At 39.3% G+C, this 17139-nt stretch overlaps 1 non-coding gene across 1 annotated transcript; it reads left to right on the plus strand.

The window, feature by feature from the left end:
• Positions 1-12933: 12933 nt before the first annotated feature.
• LOC123808977 lies at positions 12934-13040 on the plus strand. Its single transcript, XR_006783863.1, has one exon. It is a non-coding gene; the product is annotated as a U6 spliceosomal RNA (small nuclear RNA).
• Positions 13041-17139: the final 4099 nt, after the last annotated feature.

The raw sequence follows: 17139 nt of genomic DNA on the forward strand, positions 1-17139 counted from the left end.
TCAAAAGCACCAGTGTTGCAGAATCTCTACGATAGCATTTCATTATTGTCTGTGGGATTTTCACCAAGCTTCTAATACCCATTCTAAAGAAGTGATGCACATACACAGGCAACACCTGTGCCGTGATGGTTGCCTGAGCAACAGTGGCACTAGGAAGCAAGAGGAACCAGGCCCCTGGTTCCTTCATGTCAGCCCATTGGCTGACGCTGGGCTCATTGGAGAAGTATCACCTGTAAAACCTGTTAAAGTCTCACATTATGGGTCCTACTCCTGGAGGTTCTGATTTAATAGGCTGATGAAGGTTTTCCCTGGTATTTCTAATGAACACAATCCCAAGTGGCAGACAAATAACACAAAGACTAGTGAAATATTTTAGGTCCAAAACCAGATCTATCATTTGCCAATTATTTGAACTTGAGCAAATAAACCAAGCCACACTCTAGTTTTCTAACCTGTGAGATGGGGGTGATAGTACCACAGATCTGATGAGTTCTTGTAAGAATTAAATAAATTAACATGTATAAAACACCTAGGACACTGCCTAGCATAGAATAAGTGATATGTTAAGTGTTTCAGGTCAAATTTAATGATAATAACCAAAAAAGTATTTAATTTCACCTAACCAATGCAACTGTATCACTAAAGAGACACTAGAAAGCCTAGTGAGAGTACTGGTGAAAGTAATTACGACACAATTTATTGAACACTTATTATGAACTAAGTGTTCAAAAAATGGCCTCTCCTTTTGTTTGTGTGTTTGGAGACTTCAACAGAAATTTATAATGAAGCCACGATCTGGTTCCTTTCTCTTAATCACACCAGCAGAAAGGGCATCCGCATCACTGAGCCCTCTCAAGCAAACACCACCATAGAACTTCACTTAACACAGCAGGTGATCGGAATGCTTAATTCCAGTCTTCTTCAATGAGGGCTGGTCCTCACTGCTGAATCCAGGGCTTCTGGAGGGCAGGGATTTTTGTTTATTTGTTATATTTTTCCTGCTAAGAAGTACTGCAATGTATGAATTTACTAGTTTATATACTTTCTTGATGAACATATACTTTGTTGGAACAGACATCATTTTATTCATTTTCACTGAGAAATGTGACAGGCTGGTGGCGCAGACAGTGGAGCCAAGCTGACCAGCCCATGCTCTCCCTGTGGATTCCTTACAGGAGAAACTGAATCTTCACAGAAAGGGTTGGTATGAGTCTGGAATCAGAACAAAGGGAGTTTGTTAGATTCAATTAGCTAGCTCTCAAAAGAGATATTCTATCAGGAGGCTTGACATAAGGCTGGGTAAGGTCAACATTTGCCTCATGGATTCTCCTTTGTGTCTTATGATTGACACATCTTCTCTTTAGACATATTAATATCAATAGTAGGCATTTCCCTCTTTAAGAATGTGCTTTGACTGTCTCAGCTGTTGATATTTAGTTGAAGTATCTGAAGTCCCCCTTTCCTCCACTCCCAGTTCTAATGTGGAGAGACTTCCCGGTTACCCTCACCTAAAGCCTCTCCTACAGGATATATCTCACAAAGGTGGATTGGGGGTGCTCCAGCTACCTGAGGAGTTATACGGAGTCAGTCCCCTTCTCTGCCTTACTCTGAAAGGTTTGGAAGAAAACATAAAAGTTGTCAGGTTTGTAGATGGCTAGGATAGCTGATGAAGGAGATAACATAATCAAAATGCAAAAACAAAATTGGAAAGATAATAATTTCATACCCTGTGAAAATTATATATAATTCAAAATTTCTGTGTCCAAAAGTAAAGATTTATTGAAACACATCCACACCCATTCATTTATATGTTGTCCATGGTTGCTTTGGCACTATTGCAGCAGAGTTGCTATAGAAATGATATGGCCCCCAAAACCTGAACTATTTACCGTCTGTCCCTTTATGGAAAATATCCACCCCTGACATAAGGGAGCAAGTCCTGTCAGTGTCTGAGGGAAGAATGCTCTGGGAAAGAGAATGGCAAGAGCAAAAGTCAGGGCCGTGGTTGGCTTGTCTTCGAGGAACTGCACAGAAGGCGTGTGGCTGGAGGGCAGTGAACAAGGAGGGTACCCGTAGGAAACCATGGGAAATGAGAGTGGAAAGGACACTACGGAGCAGATCTCCTTGGGGTGAGGACCTTAAGTGAGATGGAAAGCTCTTTAAGGGTTTGAGAAGGGAATGACATGATCTGGCAGCTGCTGCAAAACAGACTGAAGGACAGGAGCTCTCAGCCTATGTCTTACAGACATAGGAACAAATACATCTTTATTGTCACTGTGTTTCCACTGCAATTTAAAATTTACTTAAACTATGAATACAGCCAACAAAACACAGTGACTTTGTCAGCAACAGAAATCACAAATATTTTCATATATCACAGTTGTTGCAATTATCTTGAATAGTTTTTATTAATATCTCTACTCAGAAATTATTACTATACTTTCCACTATATTTTATTCAATGCATTAATAAAGTATATAGAAAGATATTACATACAATATACCTATACTATACATACATATTACTATGTCACAAATTTGGTTCTGAGTTATTTTAATAACTGTATTTCACTGTAATTTTTTCTTATTTAATGCAATATGTTTTATTTAATGATTTAGAGACATCCTTCTGGACTCCATATGCATGACCAGCCTGCTAAAGAGGTCCAGGGCCCAAGAAAGCTAGGAAGGAGAGGGAAACATTAGAAGGATTAAATCGGAGAAGAGAGGAATAGGTGGGTCCAAGATAACTATTTTAATCTGCTTAGCACATATTATAGTAAGCCCTAAACATATATATAAATTATTATAGTTATTATTAGCATTTTGATGTATATCCTTGTGGTGTTTTAGCTGTGTATGATATATGCTACTTCGTGACCTGCGTTATTCAATAAAAAATACATTTGGCCATAGAATAACATGGGTTTGAACTGCACAGGTCTACCTATATGCAGATTTTTTTTCAGTAAATATATAGTCTGCCCACTATATTCCTGGGTTTCACATCAGAGAAGTCAATCAACCACAGATTGAAACAGCATCTTTGATCCATTATTGGGAACTCCAGGATGCAGAGGCCTGGCTGCATGCATTTCCTACACCACGTATAAGGGGCCTGAGCACCCAGGGATTTTGGTATCTGCAGGGGGTCCTGCAACCAATCCCCCTCAGATACCAACGTTAAGTCTTTGGGGAATCACAAGTTATATGTGGATTTTTGACTGCGCAGGGTTAGCACCCCTAACGTTGAAGGGTCAACTACATATGGTATGTAGTGACATCATTCTTTGTCACTACACATTTTTAGTATCACTTTAAAAGTCAAAGAGTAATTAATTGTAGAGATGTATTATTATTTATTCAATTAATCCTCAGTAATTGGACATTTAAATTCTTGTTTTTCTTGTTATGAAAAAAAAACATGATAAATAGCCACATTAAATCTTTGCACATCCATGATTACTCAGGACATATTACTCAGTATGCTAGATACACAGTTCAGTCTTTTGAAGATTTTTTGCTTTACCTTCTCTCCTACTTGGGGTTTCATCTTTCCTGCTTGGCTCACACATACATGAGCAACTCTCTGTGTTAATCCTCTGGGTTCAACCCAAACCCCTGGAGTTTCCCCAGACACACACACCCTTCGTCTGGTCTATCTTAGTCTGACTTCCTACGTAGAATTAAAGCAAGAGGAACCAAAACTAAATGCTACCACCCACTTGGTGGCAGTATTTCCTTATTGTTACACAGGCTACAGGGAAGAAATAAGTACCTTCTGTTATAGAATGTCAGGGAGGAAATAAGTACCTTCTGTTATTTCAAGAGTACTTTCCGTGTAAACCCAATCCTACAAAGTGATGTCCAAAGTCACATGAACGGAAAGAGGTAGGATTGTTTTGGCAGGTCCTTATGAGGTCAGTACACTGGCATGGTAATTCTAGAACTTTTCTTTGAGGATTGCTTCAACGAATAGGTTCTTTTTAAAAGCTTATGTTAATTTTTCTCACTAAACTATTAGGTAGCAGACATTTTTTTAAGTAGAGAAAAGAAGTCACATATTTTTATTCATATAACCTGTTAGCATATTATTACATTCCTCTCTAGTCCTTCTTTCTCTAAGTATATTTTTATAGTTGTAATCAAACTGTACATGAATTAACTTATATTTTCTCCTAACATTAATCACATTGAAAATTAATATATTGAAATAAAATATATTAAAATGTTAAAAATACTTATTTCTAGGAGAGGTGGTTACCAGTGATTATCCTAGATAAAATGGCTTTTCCCTGTTCTCTATGACATCACCCTATTTCCTTTGGGATTTCATTTCTCCTCCTTGGCTCACATATACATGAGCCGCTGTCTGAGTTAACCGTCCTGGTGCAACCCCAGCCCCCGAGTTTTCCCAGACACATACATACTTAAGTGAGCTCCTTCACCTACCACAATCTATAGTTATCTCTCTTATATATTTTATTGTGTTCATTCCCATTCTCTGAAAACAGACTCTAGTGTAGAGCTGTGTGCAGAAGGTTTACTGGGGGCTGCAAAGAAGAGAAGAAGGCACCAGTCTTCTCTACTTTTATTTACTGAGTTATTATTTGTATCACCCCGAAAGTGGCGGGATCACTCAGGCAGAAGCTGCATCTGTCTTGTCTAGTGTATTTCCAGTATTTGCTCATTAATATATAAATGTAAATACAAATATAAACAACCCTTTGCTAGAATACTGACTGAATGGAGATATAGAGAGTTTGAGGACTCTGCCAATGGTCTCCCAGTCAGTGAGTAGTGGAGTGGGGTCTCCACGTTTCTCACTCCAGTGCCCATGCTCCTAATTCTTAACCAAAACACATGGGGGTTCTTGTTCACACATAAACCTTTCAGAAGGAAGTCGGGCCTCTGAAAATGAGACCCAGAGAAATCTGAAATGTAAAGGGCAGAGTTAGGCCCGCTGTGTTTACTCAGGTTTCCTGCCAACCTACAGATGGATCTTCTAATGCTCAACACTAGCGGTTCTGTGTTTTATTTTAAGAGGAAGAATTCGCCCTGGTTGGTGTGGCTCAGTGATTGAGTGCCCATTTGAGAATCAAAGGGTTGTCGGTTCGATTCCCAATCTACAGCACATGCCTGGGTGTTGGTCAAGTCCCCAGTAGAGGGTGACTGACAGGCAACCACACATTGTTGTTTCTCTCCCTCTCTTTCTCCTTCCCTGCCCCTCTATCAAAAAATAAATAAATAAAAGATTTAAATTTTTTTAAAATAAAAAGGAAAAATTGTCCTGGCTGGTGTGACTCAGTGAGTTGAGTGCCAGCCTATGAACTGAAAGGCTGCTAGTTAGATTTCTGGTCAGGGCATATGCCTGGGTTGCAGGCCAGGTCCCCAGTTGGGGGCATGCAAGAAGCAGCCAATTGCTGTTTCTCTTACACATCAATGTTTCTCTTCTTCTCTCTCTCCCTCACTTCCCCTCTTTCTAAAAAATAAAAATAAATAAAGATAAATAAAAAATAAAAAGGAAGAATTTGTGTGCTTTAAAAATGGGTTTTCTGCTTCTAAGATTGTCACACTTAACAATGTGAAAACCAATTTTGGGCAAATAAGAGAGAGGTAACATGAACCTACCCAGCTTCGGTAGGCATTCTAAGTATGAATACAGAGGAAGCAACCTGCTGCACCATCGTCACTGTTCACCATTTGCCCTCATCAATCTGATGAGCACAACATAACCGAGAATTCTAAGAAGAGGCTCTGGGAATGGCTTCATCAGTTAGTGCAAAGAACTTCATGTTTGCAAGTCTACATGAAAGACTGAGTATTTTTCTGAAGGGATGGGTCAGAGACTCACCCTTTCAGAGGAACTGTGCTGAGCTCAGTTCTCAGAGTGATGTAGCCTTTTCAACTGTGAAGCCTGTTTAATTGCATATTTTAAATAAAACAAATGGTTTGACTTTAATTTATTATCTACAGTTCATTCATAGACATATGGGCAGAGAAGAAACCAGTTTTTTGGCAGGAGGGATGCCTGAAGCTTATACAATTTTTGAGGCCTTCTTTTAAAAAAAGAAGTAAAAATACTAAATTGTGGTATTTGTATATACCCAAAGGTGAATATTTACTTGGATAAGCAAAAAATTATGACAAATTACAGATTTTGAGAAGCTGACAAATACCAAAAACACTATAAATTTTTAAAAATACATAACATTTTCATTAACTGCGTGACATACCTGTATACTATCTTTCTTCCCCATATTTTTGGGCTGCAAGTTTTCCACATGACATTGTTTTTTTAGTATCAATTTCCATAGAGGAAATTGGCTATGGAAATTTAATATCAGTTTCCATAGTCAATCTTTTCAATGGCATGATAATCAAAGCTTGTTTTTTATTTTGGATTGTTGGGATCTCGAAACATACATTTTCTCTCACACACACATACACAAACACTTAGGACTACTACAGATTTATTTTATGTCCATAAACACAGGGATTGTGAAAAAATCTGTTGTGTGGTAATAAAAGGTATGTATTTAAAACTGTTTATACAGCATTATCAAGTATATTACTGAAAAGAGAGAGCTTCCATTTTGACTAAGCATGGGGAGCTGAATCTTCCATTTATAACTTTACACTTCTACATGCCAGCTCAGGCTCAGTACGGTTCTATCTTTTTACTTTCAACATGTCTATGTCTTTTAAAAAATTATTTTAATATGTTTGTTGATTTTAGAGAGAGAGGAAGGGACAAAGAGAGAAAGATCAACATGAGAGAGAAATATTGACTGGTTGATTTTCATATGTGCCCCAATTGCAGACCAAACCTGAAATGCAGGCGTGCGCCCTGACTGGGGGATTGAACAGGCAATCCTTACTTTGCCAGATGATGCCTAACCAACTGAGCCACACCAGTCAGAGTTCAGTCGAAGTATTTAGTGCATTTGCATGCTCTTCACATTATACTTTGCACCCGCATTGATCATCCCCAAGTTATTTCATCATAACTATGACTTTGTGTCTCATCCACTATTGACATACTTTGTTGACAGAATCTGTAGGACACATTCATATTGTGATAGGATCTCTATCTATGCACCTTCATTCTGAAACGCCAGATCCACTGGCACAGCTGGCAGTAGGTGTGTTCCTGGAATCCATTGCTATATCGGGAAGACTAGCAATAACTTTATATAGGAGTGACTATGGATCACTTAAAATATCCCACCAAACCCAGTGTATCGCCAACTCAATTGTATCTGACTTCCAGAAATGGCCATGGCCATTCACTCAGTAGTCAACATGAGAGGAATTTTGGTACGAATTTGGGAGTACAAAGACAAAGGTCTTAACCAGTTGTATTTTAAACACTTATTTCAAGTTTTACAAAAGTATATGGCTATGTGAACAAGAGCTAGGGCTTTTCTCCAGACCTGGAAAGAGGCTTCTACAAGCTTGAGAAGTTTCACTGGCTTCACAGTAAATCTGTCTTTTGAGTAGTAGAACAATGGCTTGAACAAAAGAGCGTAAAAGAGCCATTTATTTTTCATTTGCCACTAACTGTTGAGAGAATCTGATGAGGTACTTCTGCTTCCCAAATCATCTGAATGATAAGGAACACCAAAAATGAAATGGACATCTTTGCATGGAGAGGACAAGAGAGGCAACTGGACTAGGAACAGTACAAGATTAGCACATCAGGAAATTCAGAACAAGTTCCTTTTTTCCTACTGGTGTCTGTTGACCTCTCCTGAAATTTCAAGCATATAATGCTTCTGCCCTGACTGGTGTGGCTCAGTGTGCTGGGTGTCTTCCTGCACACTGAGGGCACACGAGAGGCAACCGATCAATGCTTTTCTCCCTCTCCTTCTCCCTCCCTTCCTCTCCCTCTATAAATTGAAAAAGAATATAATGGTTCTAACTTTTATAGATGGTTAAGGTTGTCATATTTTGTGATGTCAATGTAGGAATCATAATATAATAAGAGATTTTTCCTGATTTGTGAATTTATGTGCATGAAACATTATACAGAAGTATAGAAATTAAATATTTAGATATATATTTAAAATTTTATTTGTAAAAGAAAAATGTTCTGTGAAATGCATACAATATTCAACAATATTTGGGTGTTCATTTTTGTCACACACTGTAGAACTTAATAACAACTGTCCTTTTTCATGGAATTCAGAATTGCTAAAAATTATTTATATTCCTTAATGTATTCAAATATCTCTTGAAAAACTCTTTGGACAATTCTTTTTGTGTGTGTGTTTGTTTTGAACCCCAGTTACAGCTGATTTCCACAAGGACATTGACCAGGGAAGGCCTGTTTGAGGAAGGGTCATTTACCAGGATGACAGCAGCTAGCTGTGTGAAGGAGCACTCAGGCAGAAGAAAGAGCAAGTAAAAAAGTCCCAGTTGAGGGAAAGCTTGTCATATTCTAGGAATGATATAAACTGCATGAAAGGAGGTAAAAAGTGGTATCTTTAATCTCCCCCCTCCCTCCGGATCCATTGTCCACCCACCCTGTGCCCAGAAGGCTGACTCCCAAGGACGGCATCAGCTGCTCCCTTGCCCTCTGCTTTCTGGATGAATTCAGCCACAGGGTGGCACTGGTAGGAGATGAGAAGGGAGGAGAGTGGAGTCAGGAGCTTTTTATTTTTTTAGATTAAAGAAAATTTTTTTATTGTATACTTTTTCCATTGCCATTTGTCCCCCCTTACACCCTCCTCCTCCTACCTCCAAAATCACCAGACATTGAGCAAAAAGGAAAAATGACTCAAATACCTGGACAATAGATATATTGGGTTGGCCAAAAATTTTGTTTTGTTTTGTTTTGTTTTCCCATAAGATGATTCTAGTAGTGCTTAGTTGTCTTGAACTTCATTCAAAACAACTTTGCTAGATTGTATTGTGACAGCTGTCATATCAGTGTGCATTTAAAAAAACATCAAAATTGGTAAACTTTTATGTAGGTATTTTAATATTGAGGATGGAAGAAAATATGCAACATTTTCAGCACATTATGCTTTACTTCAAGAAAGGTAAAAATGCAACAGAAACACACAAAAAATATTGTGCAGTGTATGGAGAAGATGCTGTGACTGATAAAATGCATCAAAAGTGGTTTGCAAAGTTTTGTGCTGGAGATTTCTTTCTGGAAGATGCTCAATGATTGGGTAGACCAGTTGAAGCTGATAGTGATCAAATCGAGATATTAATTGAGAACAATTAATATTATACCACACAGGAGATAGCTGACATACTCAAAATATCCAAATCAATGAAGTTATTGGTAAAAATGAAAAATGTATCTTTTATTATAAGGAAAAAACTATACAGACTTTTTGGCCAACCCAATATTTTCTTGGCTGCATCCTCTACTGAAGGCTACAGTCCCTGTCAGCAGCCCTCTTACACAGCTCTCAGGCCTTGGCTGGTAACATAGCTCCCAGCTGTGAGTAGGCACAGGGTGCTGCACCTTCCATGTGGCTTCGCCCTTACCTGTGATCAGACATATTTTTAAAAGATCAGTCTGGTTGTTTTAAACTATGAACTGGAGAAATGGAGGTTTAGGGCAAGAGGAAGGGAAACAGAGAGATTTGACAGTAACAGTTAAAACCAGGACTGACTTTTAGAATCTTAACATGTGGACACTGAGAAACACAGCAATCTGAGCTCTATTTATTATTCCACTTTTTCAATCACTATTTGTGAGCCAGGCATTACTGTAGGCACTCAGGATAAATAGATAAATAAGTCATATACTTGAAAGAGATAAGTGGCAAGGAATAATAAAAAAGTAGAGCAAGGTAATGGGGTGGTGAGTGCGGGGGTGGTAGAAGTGGGTGCAGTTGTAAATAATTCATCACTGAGAAGGTGACACTTGAGCTAAGGCTTGGAGAAGGTGGGGGGATGAGCCATGTGGAGACTATTACAGGCAGAGGAGGAGGTCACTGTCAAGGTGCCAACACAAGGGCAGGTCTGACCATGTCAGGAGCAGCAGAGGCCAGTGCAGTGAGAGCTCAGGGGCCTGGGGGTGAGGGGAGGAAAAAGGTCAGAGAGGCTGCAGAAGCCATACCAGGCAGGGCCTTTCTTGGGGATTTGTTTGGGGAACAGTCAGCAGAGAAGAGGTAACTGCTCCCCCTCCTCTCTACCCCCTCCTGTGAGTCAACTTGCCCTCCACCTTGGGGAGAGGTGAGCACTCCCACACAGTCTCCTTCTACCCACTGTTCCATGACGGACAGGAGGGGAGGTTCAGTAATCACTCTTAGTTTCTCAGAATGCATTAGTCCTGTCTAATTGCATCTATGCAGTGTCTAGCAAAAAAAAAAAAAAATGATGGCCTAATTCTCCAGCATCTGTAAAATATTGGCCTCCTGGGAGAAGAAAAATGAAATTACACCATTAACCCTGCAGGGGCACGGCAGCGAAGTCACTCAGAGTCCCCATGGCAGCACATGCCTACCAGGTGGCTGGAGGACGGGCTTCAGAGCCCCAGAGCGAAGATACTGATTTTTGTGCCACTGACGAAGATGTATCATTGTATTTTCAGAATATCTTTGGGAGCAAAAAAAGAAAAAGTCTCTCTTATTACTCTCTCCACTTGTGAGCAGTAAATTTAAAATAAAAATTTTTAAGCCCTGGCTGGCGTAGCTCAGTGGATTGAGTGTGGGCTGCGAACCAAAGTGTTGCAAGTTGGATTCCCAGTCAGGGCATATGCCTGGGTTGCAGGCCACGGCCCCCAGCAACTGCACATTGATGTTTTTCTCTCTCTCTCTTTCTCCCTCCCTTCCCTCTCTAAAAATAAATAAATAAAATCTTTAAAAATAAATAAATAAATAAATAAATTTTAAAGCTTTTTATTATGAAAAATTTCAGTTACATATAAAATTTGAGAGGATAATATATTAAATTTCTGAGTACTCATTACCCAGGTTCAATAATTATCAACTAATGGGCAACTCTATTTTTCTATTTATGTAACTATATATTTTTTTCTGGGGTATTTTAAAGTATATTCCAGGTATCAATATGTGTTGAGCACTTACTATATGTCAGACACTATTCTAGATGCTCAAAATGCAGCAACAAAAGGGTATATAGACAAAAATTCCTGCCCACAAAAATCATACAATCTAACCTAACTGCATTGGCCTGTGACAGAGAGAGTGACGGCAGCAGTGACAGTGACATCAGTGAGAGCAAATAAAAGAGGGTCAGTCAGGAGCACCTGTGCCCTAAAGTAAGATGTTAATATTTAACCATGATATGAACAAAACAAGAATATAGATTTGGTAAAAAAAAATTTCACAGTCTAATTGGGGAGAAAGATAAAAACAAAATCAGTAAGTGAATGGATGGTATATTAGGTGTCAAGTGCAATGGAGAAATAAATATAAGGCAGGGGAGAGGAGGGGAGTGCAGGTGCAGGGGTTACAACTTTAAACAAGGGGGTTAGGGTGTGTGTGCTAAACTTTGGGAGGCGCTGCTCAGATCTCACTTCAGGACGGAAGAACATGTTTCCCCAGCTGCTGAAAAGAATGCCTTTACCCAAGGTTATGACTCTTTCCTGGGAAGACCTGCATCCAATGACTGACCTATGCAAGGGTATAAATGCCTACGCCTCTAGCTTCTACTCAGAACAGATTGGCTAAAGCTTCCATTAAAACTATGTTGCAGCTTAACTTCCTTCTCTGCCAAATCCTGCATCTTTCCCAGTCTTTCCCTTTCATAGTTGTTTATTCAAGAGGATACCGTAATAAACTTCCTGCATGCTAACCTCCACTTCAGAGTCTGCTTCCCAGGAAAGGGCAACCTGAGACAGTCCACCTTCCTGAAAACGTGGCTTCTTAGCAAAGATATGTATGTAAAGGACTGAGCCCTGCTAATAAGGTATTCCATGGAGAATCACACCAGCAGAGTGGCTAATAGTTCTTTAAGGAGCTGGCAGCTCCTGGCACTGTAAGACTGTGATGATCCTCCACTGTGACACAGTCATAATAATCTTAGCATTTGAAGACCAAAGGTAAACAGGCAATCCTCTGTCACTTCATTGATTTAAGTAAATGGATTTCCAGATGCTGTAAGAAGGGCTGAAAAATGAAAGATGAGTAAGACAAGATCCTTTCCTTGGAGAAGGTCACAGTTTAGTGGGACAGATAGCTAGATGTGTAAGCAGATAATTACAGTCAGAGATACAATTTTGTAGCTACATGTACCAAATATTTTTTAGAAAAAAAAAACATGCACCAAAACTGCATACATCAAAAGTTAGCAGTGGTTATCTCTGTCAGATGACTTTTTCCTTTTTGCCCACCTGTATTTTCAGAATTTTTCCTTTGATGTATATTTATTATTTTTGAAATAAGAAGAAAAGAGGCATGTACAAAAAGCACACAGGGATACATGCTATATTGGACATGTGCACAGTATTCTGTGGAAGTGAATTGTCTGGGAAGTCAGAGAAACCTGGCAGCATCCGCCTTCCCAGTCTTATACCCACGTGTGTCCTGCACAGGCCGTCCGAGTGCGATGCCTGGCCTTCTTCGGATTCTGGCCCAAGTGAACCAACTGTAAAAATATTTGTAATGAAAGCGGGGAAATTTAAACTCTGACTGGACATTTGATGAAAACAAGGTAGTATTATTATTATGAGGTATGATAAAGATATTCCAGTAATGTTGGGAAAAAAAGAATCCTTATCTTTTAGGTAAACATGCTGACATACTTATGGATGAAGTGATATGAAATTTGGGATTTTTATGGGTAAATAATCCATTGGGAGTGCAAAGTGGTTGGAAATATAAAATAAAAAGAATGGTCACATGAGTTAACGATTACTGAAGTTGGGTAATGAATTTGTGAAAGTACATTTCAATATATTCTCTACTTTTGTGTTTGAAATTTTGTAATAATAAAATGTACAACAGTGCTCACTTCAGCAGCACATACACTAAAATATGAATGATACAGAGAAGATTAGCATGGCCCCTGTGCAAGGATGGCATGCAAATTTGTGAAGCATTCTATATTTTAAAAAAATAGGCAATAATAATTCATATAATAATATTTTCTATAATAAATAACAACGTCTTTCAAATAAGTCTTCAAGTTTCAGCTCAAAAGGTACCTTCACTAATAAATAAGGAAATGACAACCAACCCATGAGCGTGCTGATGCCTCCACAAGCAGCTGCGACTCACTGCGCATGCATGTTGTCTGTTTCATGGTCATCTGATCTGTGTCGATGACTGTTGTCTTACAATTACAACATATATTTTTTAAAGATTTTATTTATTTATCTTCAGAGAGGAAAGGGAGGGAGATAGAGAGAGACACACACACACATCAATGTGCGGTTGCTGGGGGCCATGGCCTGCAACCCAGGCATGTACCCTGACTGGGAATCAAACCTGCGACACTTTGGTTTGCAGTCCGTGCTCAATCCACTGAGCTACACCAGCCAGGGCACAACATATATTTTTATATCACTCAACATTTATAGTGTGCTTACATACAATAATCAAATATTTTAATCTTTTCATTATTAAGAAAAGAGGTATCTTTTCTTTGAAACCTTTCCTGACCATTTAATTTTTGCACCCAACCTCAACTTTGCACATACAATGGGGAACCCATAATACATTCTTGTGCTTATTTGTTCATTCATATTTCAATGAGATAAGAGTGTAGCACATGAAACCTATTTAGTAAATAGTTGTGGTTATTGTTGTTACTGTTATAATCACAGTCTTTTCTCTCTATCAGATTATAAGACCAGTGATCATATCTTAGTTGTCTTTGTATACCCAGAAATTATCTCAATATCTGGTACATTTCAATTGCTCAATAAACATCTATTACATGAATGAGTGAATAAATAAGACTTAGGAGTACTCCCCTCATAGACCCATACTAAATTCAGCAAAAACATGCTTAAGACTGAGGAATGTAAACTAATTCATGCCTTATGTTTACTCAGTGCTCCACAGCTCATATTATCAGAAACATAAAATGTTCCTAGATTTACTGTCCATTTAACACAGTCCATTTCAGTCCAGATGGCAGAGAAAAGTCAAATACCTTTTTTTTTATTGTTGACAAGCAATGCAACGTCCTCAACAACCATGCTTTACCTCTTTCTGTCCTGAGCTGCTTCTCCCAACTTCCAACATATATTGAGGGTAGAATTGAGTCAGGAATAGGACAAAGAATGGAGAAAGGCTGAGAGATTAGGTCAGTGATAGAGTCTCAGAATCAGTGAATGACTACTTCACATGATATTTGGTAATGTTTCTTAAAAGCTGAAACCATTTAATGATATTTTTTAAAGTCTGTGTCAAAATATTCATGGCATTAAAATTACTTGATCTAAACGTGTATCCATTCAATCTCCACAATAACATTGTGAGGTAAACATGGCCTACCATCTCTGTTTTAAAGAAGAGGATACTGGAAATTTACTCTTAACTCAGCTGGGATTTTCAGTTATGATTAAATTTTTTTTATTTTTAAATTTAAAAAATTTTTTTAATTGTTCAGTTACAGGTGTCCCCATTTCTCTCCCCTGCCCTGCTCACCCTCCACCTATCACTGATTAAAAATTTTTAATGCAGTATACTGAGATAATAATGCTATATTATCCCTGCCAAGAAACAATTGTGTGTTTGAAGTACTGTTAGATGAAAGGTACTCTAAGCCCTGGCTGGTGTGGCTCAGTGGACTGAGTGCTGGTCTGAGAACCAGTGTTGCTGGTTTGATTCCCAGTCAGGTCACATGCCTGGGTTGCTGGCCAGATCCCCCATGGTAACGTGTGAGAGGCAACCACACATTGATATTTCTCTCCCTCTCTTTCTCCCTCCCTTCCCCCCCACTCTCTCTCTCTGAAAAGTAAGTAAAATCTTTAGGAAAAGTACTCTAAAAATTCAGGAGGAATATCTAGGGATCAAGGAGTCCTGTCCTACACCAACCCCTCCAGGTCCCCTAACCCAGGGTACCTGTGCCATTAATATAAGTCCCCATAACTTCTGGCTGCAGAAACCAGTGGGGACTGAGTCAGTAGAAGAAATTTCTGGAGTAGTCAAGCATTTCCTTTTAAAGAACTCATACACGGACTTACTCAGACTCACTCTCTCAGGGTAGCAGCTTGAAAGGCACCAATGGCACACAGGGAGGAAGTGTCTGGCATCAAGGCAAGAGCTGGGGGACAGCTTTCTCCAAGACAGAAAGGCAGGCAGAGGCCATTGTTCCTTTTCTGAGCCTTCCCCCCATGGAGCCACATTGCCGGCAGTCAGGTGCCACATCTGAGACTCCATTGACCTGGCTAATACCATTTAGATCCCCTGGAGATCCCCTAAGACTCCATTCCACCCAAATTATGGGCACACTCAAGCTGTTAACAGAGACTTTTCCATATGAATTGCAGGTCTTGGCTCACGTTTCACAACTTCCCAAATCCTCCCAAACAAGCAACAGCTGGCCTCAGTGAGTCCCAAGTCCCCATACCTCTTGTTAAGTAGCCTCAGGCCCAGCACTAGCATCAGCCAGCCTAGATGCACAGCTTTGCTTAGCCTGGGAATCTCTAAATCAAGCACAAATAGCAGCCATATCAGATTCCTTTATAGCCCAGGAAGGATGGCCCCAGGCAAAATACAGGTGGGAGCTGACCTTGGCCTGCACCACCCAGGAAACTGCAGAGCCTTTGCACCCATTGGAAAGTGACAGACCACATCAGAGCACCACAACTCTGCCCCTGCACAATTGATCCTCTGTGGAGGGTGGAGGTTGGTGATCAGTGATCACAGACAGTCCTTGCAGCTGACTGGCCTGGGTAAATTGTTCCCATTGACCTGCCAATATCAATCAAAGCTCGACTGCAAGAGAAGGATTTACTCAGCCCACACAAGGGGCACACCTCAGGTAACCAGCTAGGGTGATAGGAGAGGGTGTGCCACTGTACCCTACAGGACACCTACTATATTAGGCCACACTACCAAGATAGGGAGTCATAGCAGCTTGACCTAATACATAGAAACAAACACAGGGAGGCTGCTAGAATGAGGAGACAAAAAAAACATGGCCCAAATAAAAGAACTGATTAAAACTCCAGAAAAAGAACTAAACAAAATGGAGATAAGCAATCTATCAGATGCAGAGTTCAAAACATTGGTTATAAGGATGCTCAAGGAACTTAGTGAGGACCTCAACAGCATAAAAAAGATCCAGTCAGAAACAAAGTGTTCACTAATTAAGTTAAAGAAGAATTTACAGGGAAACAATAGTTGGGTGGATGATGCTGAGAATCAAATCAGTGATTTGGAACATAAGGAAGCAAAAGACAACCAAACAGAACAAGAAGAAAAAAAGAACCCCCCCAAAAAAAATGAGCGTAGTGTAAGGATACTCTGTGACAACTTCAAGAATACCAACATTCCCACTCTGGTGGTGCTGGAAGAAGGAGAGAAAGCAAGAAATGTAAAACATATTCTAAAAATTAATGAAAGAAAATATCCATAATTTGGTGAAGGAAATAGACATGCAAATCCAGGAAGCAAAGGGAGTCCCAATCAAGATAGATGCAAAGAGGCTCACTTCATGGCACATCACAATTAAAATGCCAAAGGTGAAAGATAAAGAGAGAATCTCAAAAGCAGCAAGAGAAAAGCAGTTACCTACAGTGGCATCCACATAAGACTGTCAGTTCATTTCTCAAAAGAAACTGCAGGATAGAAGGGATTGATGAGAAGTATTCAGAGTGATAAAAAGCAAGGACCTACAACCTAGATTACTCTATCTAGCAAAGCTATCATTTAAAATTGAAGGGCAGATAAAGAGTTTCCCAGACAAGAAAAAAAACTAAAGGAGTTCATCATTACCAAACCATTATTACATGAAATGTTGAAGGTGCTTATCTAAGAAAAAAAAGATAAAAAATATGAAGATTAAAATGGCAATAAATACATATCTACTAACAATTTAATCTATAAAACAAACTAAGCAAAAAAGCAGAACAGAAACAGAATAACAGATATGGAGAACATTGGGATGGTGGTCAGTAGGGATAGGAGTCTGGGGAAATGGGGGAAAAGTGAAGGGATTAAGAAGTACAAATTGGTAGTTACAGAATAGGCAGGGG

Source organism: Phyllostomus hastatus, unplaced genomic scaffold (assembly GCF_019186645.2).
Source record: "Phyllostomus hastatus isolate PE091 unplaced genomic scaffold, TTU_PhHast_1.1 phas_scaffold_501, whole genome shotgun sequence".
NCBI classification, from domain to species: domain Eukaryota; kingdom Metazoa; phylum Chordata; class Mammalia; order Chiroptera; family Phyllostomidae; genus Phyllostomus; species Phyllostomus hastatus.